Below are 8,991 nucleotides of genomic sequence, written 5' to 3' on the forward strand. Positions count from 1 at the left end.
TACCCGATGGAGCACCGGCTCGCCGAGGGGCCTGTCGCTTTAACAAACCCAGTTGGGGCTGGAAAAGGGCCGGGACAGCCCACCCCCGGCGGGCGGCCATAGGTCAGTTGCTAGCCCTGCTTCTTGCTGATTTGTTGTAGATGGTCACTGAGTCATTTCATTGGCGCTCCTACGCGTGGGTTGGCGCAGGAAGGCCGTGCGTGATCAAGCAGTGTTGGCCAATCGGGAGGCTCCGGCGTGCACGTGCACAGGCCGTTTACTGGCTGAGGCCAGGCACAGTCCTGGAGCCCAGGCCAATAGCGAGGCGGTGCGCCCATGTGGACAGACAGTGGGAAACAATATCTGTCAGGGAGGGGGCGGAACAGGGTTATCTCCGGCTCTCAGCGTGTCAGCCGTTCCCATGGTTACGAATGGGGGCGGGGTTTCTAGCGGCGTAAGGACTTTGCAGGAGCCACTGGGTTCTCCCTAGAGCATGAAGTTGTGGCTGTAACTGGCTTGTGTTTATGATTACATCTGCAATACTCAAGAGGAAATAGATGCTCTGCGAAATGGAACTCGGCAATATTTCCTTTTGAGATCCTGGGGGCCGGCCGCATCGGGACTTTAATGAATGACTTGGAATCTTCTAACCTCCAGATTTTTGATCCCCGCCTCTCCCAGGTTTCAGAATTCCCAGACTACGTAAGAGCCATAGATAAGAAAAATGAGGGTTGTGGTTTTAAACCTGATATGTCCCCTAAGGAGTTCTCTTCCTAAGCTCCGCAGTATCGCTGTTAGGAATAGCTGGAACTCTGATTCTTCCTGCTGTAAATAAGGTCATGAATCACATTGTTTTTGAACAACATCTGTCACTCAAGTTTCTGCCCCACCCAAAGTTTCCTGACATCAGTATCATATCCACAAAAATTTCCAATTGCCTTGATGACTTGTTCCCCACGCCCGCGGTTCCTCTGGCTTGTCCTGTTACATTTCCCTTTTTAACTTTACAGTTTTTTTCTCTGTTCTGTTTTTTACCATCTTGCATAGCTTGTCATTAGCTGGCCATCATTTTCTTAACTTTTAAGTTGTCCCCTTATTGACATGCCACGTTTGTGAGCTGTTATGTATTGATTAATCTCACAATGAAATTTAACAATTTTCCTAAAGCAAAAAAACCTCAAAGGTTTAAAGGTTGCTCTGCTACCCTCGTTGAGTTTAGATTATTAATGTGGAGCTTTAATAAAGTTCTATAAGTTCACAACTTCCTTATTACCTCTCAGAGAAAGTGAAAAAGTCCCAAATTAGGCTCTGTATAAAGTTCTGAAATAGTGGTTCTTCTCTGACCATTTCATCTAGAATAACTCCCAACATGCTCTTACTCTGCCTACTTTTTTAAATAACACAACCTGCCCTTACATATTTATCTGTGTATTATCCATTCCACTCATTTGAAACACAGAACTTGGATTGAATGATATATCCGAACCTTGTAGTATTATTGGCTCTGCAATACATGAATAGTGTTCTGCCTCTTATTCTACTAAACTTTCATTGTCTCCAGGCAATGGTTCCCTCCAAATTAAGTGGCTGGGAGAGGGAGAAAAGGACAATGGCCCTAACAGTGACGAAAGGACAAAATGGCAGATTTTGCATTCCGTATAGGGAAAGACCAGACTCATTGTTCTCATTTCAGTTAAGAACAGTTTTGGCTGGCCCGGCACTGTGGCTCACGCCTGTAATGCCAGCACTTCGGGAGGCCGAGGCGGGCAGATCACGAGGTCAAGAGATCGAGACCACCCTGGCCAACATGGTGAAGCCCCGTCTCTACTAAAAATATAAAAATTAGCTGGGTATGGTGGCTGGCACCTGTAGTCCCAGCTACTTGGGAGGCTGAGGCAGGAGAATCTCTTGAACCCGGGAGGCAGAGGTTGCAGTGAGTCGAGATTGCACCACTGCACTCCATCCTGGGTGAGAAAGTGAGACTCCGTCTCAAACAAACAAACAAAAAACACACATTCTGCCTTTAAAAATATTTCTTGTTTACTAGACGAAAAGATCAATAGTAGAGTATGGACCCTTCGGGTTGATTCATCAGAATCCTTTTATCTTTCTCCTTGACGTACTCTGCTGCCTTCCTGGTAGTAGAGAATTACCACAACTCTAAGTGTCTCCTTCTCTTCCTTAACAACAGAGTTCAAGACATAAAGCAAGGTAGGGTCTGCAAACAAACAAAAATTCTCTCTTCTCTCAGAAAGAAGATATATTTATATCCTAGATTCATTGGCCAAAACTGAGTCATATGTACACCTATAGATTATTGACTGGCGAAAATAAATAGGATATTTACAATTCACTTAGGCCAGTGATTCTTCTCTGGGTGCTGAACACAATCAGAGCTCTGTTAACAAGGAAGAGGGGCAAATGGCTGTCGAGCAGTCAACATTGTCGAGCCATTCGAGTGGTTTAAGTGGGTCTGACCAAATTTGCTATAGAGCAGAGCTGCCCCAGCCAGATCTTAAGAGGATATTTAAATAAAAGATCTTCTATAACCAGAGAGAAGGTAATTTATATGGTGACTCAACTCATTCACAGATAAAATTCCATTTTTGTTGTGTATACATTACAATGAATATTCAAGTTCAGCTATTATTAATATAGCAGCATATGACAGTTAAAAAAATCCGATCTGACAATCTCTTTTAATTGACGTGTTTACCATTTACATGTAATGTGATCTTTAACAACATTGGTGCTACAACTTGTGTTCCCAAAATTTATATGCTGAAATCCTAATGCCCAAGATGATGGTATTAGGAGGTAGGGCCTTTGGGAGGTGATTAGGCCGTGAATGCCAGGGCCCTCATGAGTGGGATTAGTGCCCTTACAAGAGGTCGGAGAGAGAACCCTCGCTCCTTCCACCATGTGAGGATGTAGAAGGCACCATCTATGAAGACGCAGGCTGCTGTGGCTTATATATGGTTTGTCCACACCAAAACTCATATTGAGATTTGATACCCAATGTGGCAGAGTTGGGAGTTGGGACCTAGTGGAAGGTGTTTGGGTCATTGGAGTGGATCCCTCATGAATAGCTTAACACCCTCTGGCAAGAGTGAGTGAGTTCTTGCCCTCATGGGACTGGACTGGTTCTCACTCGAGCAGGTTGGTAAAATGAGTGTCATCTATTTCTCTCTCTTATTTCTTCTTTCCACATATGATCTCTTTGTGCATGCCTGCTCCCCTTCTGCTTTCTGTGGTGAGTGGAAGCGGTCTGAGTTCCTTACCAGATGCAGCTGCCCAATCTTAAAACTTTTTGGCCACCAGAATCGTGAGTTAAATTAACCTCTATACATATATATATTTTATATATATATATAAAACCTAGCCTCAGGGATTCTGTTTATTTAGCAGCACTAAATAGACTAAGAGCCTGGGTGTGGTGGCTCATGCCTGTAATCTCATCACATTGGGAGGCCAAGGTGGGCAGATTGCTTGAGCTCAGGAGTTGGAGACCAGCATGGGCAATATGACAAAACCCTGTCTCTACAAAAGATGTAAAAATTAGCCAGGCATGGTGGCATGTGCCTGTAGTCCCAGCCACTTGGGAAGCTGAGGTAGGAAGACTGCTTGAACCCAGGAGGTCGAGGCTGCAGTGAGCCAAGATTGTGGCACTGTACCCCAGCCTTGGTCACAAAGTGACACACTATCTCAAAACAAAACAAAACAACAATCACCGCCAGATGAAAACACAGGTCCTCATGGGACACCAGATCTTCTGGTGCCTTGATCTTTTGACTCTGTAGTCTCTAAACTATGAGAAATAAATATTTGTTGTTTATAAGGCACCTTGTTTTATGGTATTTTGTTATAACAGCCTGAACAGACTAAGACAGTTGGTTTTATATGTGTCATTTTATTATTTGCTTTGGTTGTGACTTCATCGGTGTGTCTGTGTTTTTTTATTCTTTTTTTCGTGCCTTCATTTTGATTGTTTGAACATCTTTTAGTAATCCATTTACATTTATCTTTTTTTTTTTACTTAATATATATTTTTAGCAGTTGCTGTAGGAATGACTGCGCTTCCCCTTTTATGCTATAGCTGTCATGTGTATTACATCCACATACATTAAAATTTACATTTGTACGAACCTCAGAAAACCCACCAGACAATTTTACATTTTATGTTTATGCTACTCTCAAGGCATAAACATAAACATGGGGGAAAAGAGACAAATCTTCCTTACAGCAGAATCCCAAGTAATTTATATAGATTCTCCTCCTACTCACTTTGAGTGGGTGCTAGACCTAGTGACTTGCTTTCAACCCAACAAACACTCTGGACCAGGTGATGAAGACTAACATCACCAGTGATAAGTTCTGTTGATAGCGTGTACCTCTCATATGATGTTAGGTAAAGGGCACTTCACTTCTTTGATATTTTACCCTCAAACCGTAAGTCCAGTCTAAGCATGAGCAAAACATCAGAAAAACCCAATTTGAAGGACATTCTACAAAATATTCAATGCATACGCCTCAAAATTCTCAAGGGCGTGGAAAATAAGGAAAGACTGAGAAACTGTCATTGAGCAGAAAAGACTAAGCTGATGTGATGACTAAATGCACTATGGCATCCTAGATTGGATCCTGGAACAGAATAAGAACTTCAGTGGAAAAACTAGTGAATCCAAATAAAGCCTAGTTTAGTTAACAGTTATTGGTATTAGTCTGTTTCACATTGCTGATAAAGATACACCTGAGACTGAGTAATTTATGAAGAAAAAGAGATTTAATGGACTCACGGTTCCATGTGGCTGAGGAGGCCTCAAAACTATGATGGAAGGAGAAAGGCATGTCTTACATGGCAGCAGTCAAGAGAGAATGAGAGCCAAGCAAAAGGGGAAACTCCTTATAAAACCCTCAGATCTCATGAGACTTATTCACTACCACAAGAACAGTATGGGAGAAACCACCCCATGATTCAATTATCTTCAATTATGGCCCTCCCACAACATGAGGAATTATGGGAGCTGCAATTCAAGATGAGATTTGGGTGAGGACACAGCCAATCCATATCAGTAATGTACCCATATAGGTCTCTTAGCTTCAACACACGAACTATGGTAATGTAAGATGTAAATAATGGGGGAAACTGAGTGAATGTGTACAAGATCTCTCTGTACTATCTTTGCAACTTTTCTGAAAATATAAAATTTTTCCAAGGTAAAATTTATTAAACAACAATCAGACCTACTTCCCCAAACTCTCCTGCTTGTAGATACCATTTTTTCCTCTTACTCTGGATGAAAGATAGATTTGTCTCTAAGCTTTTGCTGCTTGTGCCCTCTGGTAGTTCCCCACTGGGACCGCCCTTGGTTCAAAGCCAGGAGGTAATAAAAGAGAAAACCCTACACAACATTTACTCTTGTTACAGTTTGCACTTCAGATTTTGACCTCCCTCCCCAAACCACCTGCTAATGTTATTGGTGCTGAGATAATTGCTTTTATGATTATTATTCTCAGAATTCTGGTTATGATCACTAGGAGAGATAGACTGTAATGTTTTAACTCTATATTTTCCAATACCAGAAGTTCCAGTTTATCTTTTCAGACCCTTGAGATTTTATGAAGGTAATTGAATCACAGCATAAGTATTATGCCAATGCTTATTCATTCTCTTTTTGCGTGGTGCATGCATTCATCTTACTATTGCTTAGATTTTTTTTTATCTTGTAAATTTGTGTTTGCACACACTTCAGTTTTAATTGGGGGACTATATCTGTATGCTTATCGATGTTGGAAATTCATTATGGCCCAAATTCCAGTTTCACAATTTCACAGTTGGAGATAGTTTGCAAAGAAAATATCTGTAGAAAGGAGAAGACCTAATCTTTATTAAGCACCCACTGAACTCCAGTTCAGATGTTCAACATAAACAATCCTATTCCAACTCGTAAAAAGCTCTGGAAGTGCATCTTGGGATAGAGGTGTGAATTAACAGACAAGGCTCCCAAGGTTCAGAAAGATGGGCCATGTGTCTTGCTTCATTTTCCACAGCTAGTAAGTCATTTTCCACAAACCAAAGGCTACCTGTCTTGTTTTCACTATACTGCCTTCGAGGTTAAAGGGGAAAGAAAACAGAAGGAAGGGAAGAAGGATGGAAGGAAAAGGAGGAAGGGAAGAAGATGAACTTATTTTAATCAGTAGACAGGACAGATGTTCACCAGTTCCTGTGTGAGTTCTTTGCCATCATGGTTATTTGCACTGTTGACACTGAGGTACTGTCCTCTGAGTTACTAATACTTTACTGGAAATGGTTATCCCTGTACTAGAGCACTCCATGTATCCTCATGCCTAAATTTACTCTCCCCCATCTCCCCAAAATGACTCTGGCAGCTGAGGAAGAAATAACAGAGATTTTTTACTTGAAGGAAAGTTTGAAGGAAAAAAGGGTGTGGGGAAGAAGACAACTAAGAACAGGACAATAAAACAAACAAACAGACAAAAAAACAAAAAATATGAAAGCATTGAAGACAGTTTTTGTTTCAGTTCTTATTTTGATGAAGAGACAGGTTACTATAAGGACTCAGGATCCTTTTGCTAAAGGTATCTTACTCTGAATAGCAGAAAAGGTTCTGCCTTCTTATGTCATGGTTTACACATACATAATATAGTTGTATTGCAATTACAACAGAATGAACAGAATGAGGAAAGAGTTCCCATGAATGAACTAATAGTAGATTGCATTGCCATTACTAAAACTGAGCAAGCAAGTATGAAATCAAGACACATAAGATGAGTAATAATTGCGGGTCTTCAATAAATATAATTAGATTTATATTGAATACAGAATCAATGGGAAAAGCTCGTCTGTGACGAAACATTATTTGTTCTACATGATTGCCCTTTAATATCTCGTTTCCCCCAAGAAGGTCAGTTCCAATTGAAATTGCCCTGCGATAACTGACTCTATGATTGATTTTTTTAAAAAAACCTGCTTGTAAATATTTAGTGGCTCATGAAGTATTCTAATTGAATTAAATAATAAAACAATTATGAAAATGGTGGAAATTATAACAGCTTTAAAAAAAATCATGTTTTGAACTGAAGTCCAGAGAATTAAGACATTGTGTTTTCCAACAGACTCATGGCAAAGAGCATGTGAGTGTGAGTGAGACCCATGCTAGTGTTTTGGTCCTGTGCAGACCCTTCCACCACCAGCACACTTCTCCCCTGGTCTGAAGCAATATTCACTTTGTATATGCAGTTGCAAACACATGTGCATTTAGGAACATACGGACATATTTTTTATGTGACATAAAACCTATCTTATATAGCTGTATATATTTGCCTTACATACACATGCACATACACTAAAAATCACACCTTTCTTGAGGAACCTGCACCTTGCTTTTCTTCATTTCAAACTCTGTGGTCTGCTTCATAGTTTTCATGAGTAACATAGGATTCCATTGTGTGACTGCACCATTCTTTATATAATCTTAGCCTTGGCTGGTGCGGTGGCTCACGCTTGTAATCCCAACACTTTGGGAGGCAGAGGTGGATGGATCACTTAAGGTCAGGAGTTCAAGACCAGCCTGAACAACATGATGAAACTCTGTCTCTACTAAAAAGACAAGAATTAGTTGGGCACAGTGGTAGGCACCTGTAGTCTCAGCTACTCAGGAGGGAGGAAGGAGGATTGCTTGAACCTGGGAAGCAGAGGTTGCAGTGAGCTGAGTTCATGCCACTGCACTCCAGCCTGGGTGACAGTGAGACATCATCTCAAAAAAAAAAAAAAAATCTTAGCCTCACTAATAGGCATTTATGTTACTTTAGATTTAGGGTTATTAATAATAATAATGCTGAACACCCTTGCATATATCTGTTTCCCCTAGCATAGGAACCTAATGGTATATCTGCCCTCTCAAAGATTTCATTCTCAAGTGCAGTGAGTGAAATTGTTTTTTAATTGCCAGCATTGGATATAACTAGTCTGAGATTTTTGCCAGTTAAATTGATAAAAAATGGTATTTCATTGTGGTTTAAATTTACTTTTGTTTGTTGTTGTTGTTTGTTTTTGAGATGGAGTCTTGCTCTGTCTCCCAGGCTAGAGTGCAATGGCACAGTCTTGGCTCACTACAACCTCTGCCTCCCAGGTTCAAGCAATTCTCCTACCTCAGCCTCCCGAGTAATTGGGATTATAGGTGCCCGCCACCATGCCCAGCTAATTTTTGTATTTATAGTAGAGATGGGATTTCACTATATTGGTCAGGTTGGTCTCGAACTCCTGACCTCAAGCAATCCACCTGCCTCAGCCTCCCAAAGTGCTGGGATTACAGGCATGAGCCACCGCCCCCAGCTTAAGTTTACTTTTTTAAGAATATGAGAGAATATTATTGAAGTAGAGAATACATTCATAATGGCATGTTTCTTCTAAGAAATGGCAATTTATCTTTCTTGCTCTTTTTTCCATTGTGTTATTTTTCCTTTTTCTCACTGATTTATACATTTTTAAATGTATTCTGGATATTAAAACTTGGTGTTATATACTAAAAATACTTTCTCTCATCTTGTACATTTTTGTTCTTTTTTATTTCCAACTTTTGTTGTAAATTCAGGGGTACGTGTGCATGATGTGCAGGTTTGTTACATAGGTAAACATGTGCCATGGTGGTTTGCTGCATAGATCATCCCATCACCTGGTTGTGAAGCCCAATATCCATTAGCTATTATTCCTGATGCTCTCACTCCTCCAACCTCCCTTTCCAACAAGCCCAAGTGTGTTTTGTTCCCTACCATGTGTCCATGTGTTCTCATCATTCAGCTTTTATCTTGCAGATGCTTTTAATTTAAGTTGAATTAAATATACATTCATTTAATATAGTCATGTTTATCAATAATTTCCATTACGGAATCATTTTAAAAAATCATAGGAAGGTCTTCTCTCCCCAAGGATTATAAAGACTTTATCTATATTTTCTTCTAGTACTTTTGTGATTTTTTAAAATCATAAGC

Source organism: Mandrillus leucophaeus, unplaced genomic scaffold (genome assembly GCF_000951045.1).
Source record: "Mandrillus leucophaeus isolate KB7577 unplaced genomic scaffold, Mleu.le_1.0 Scaffold91, whole genome shotgun sequence".
NCBI lineage: Eukaryota > Metazoa > Chordata > Mammalia > Primates > Cercopithecidae > Mandrillus > Mandrillus leucophaeus.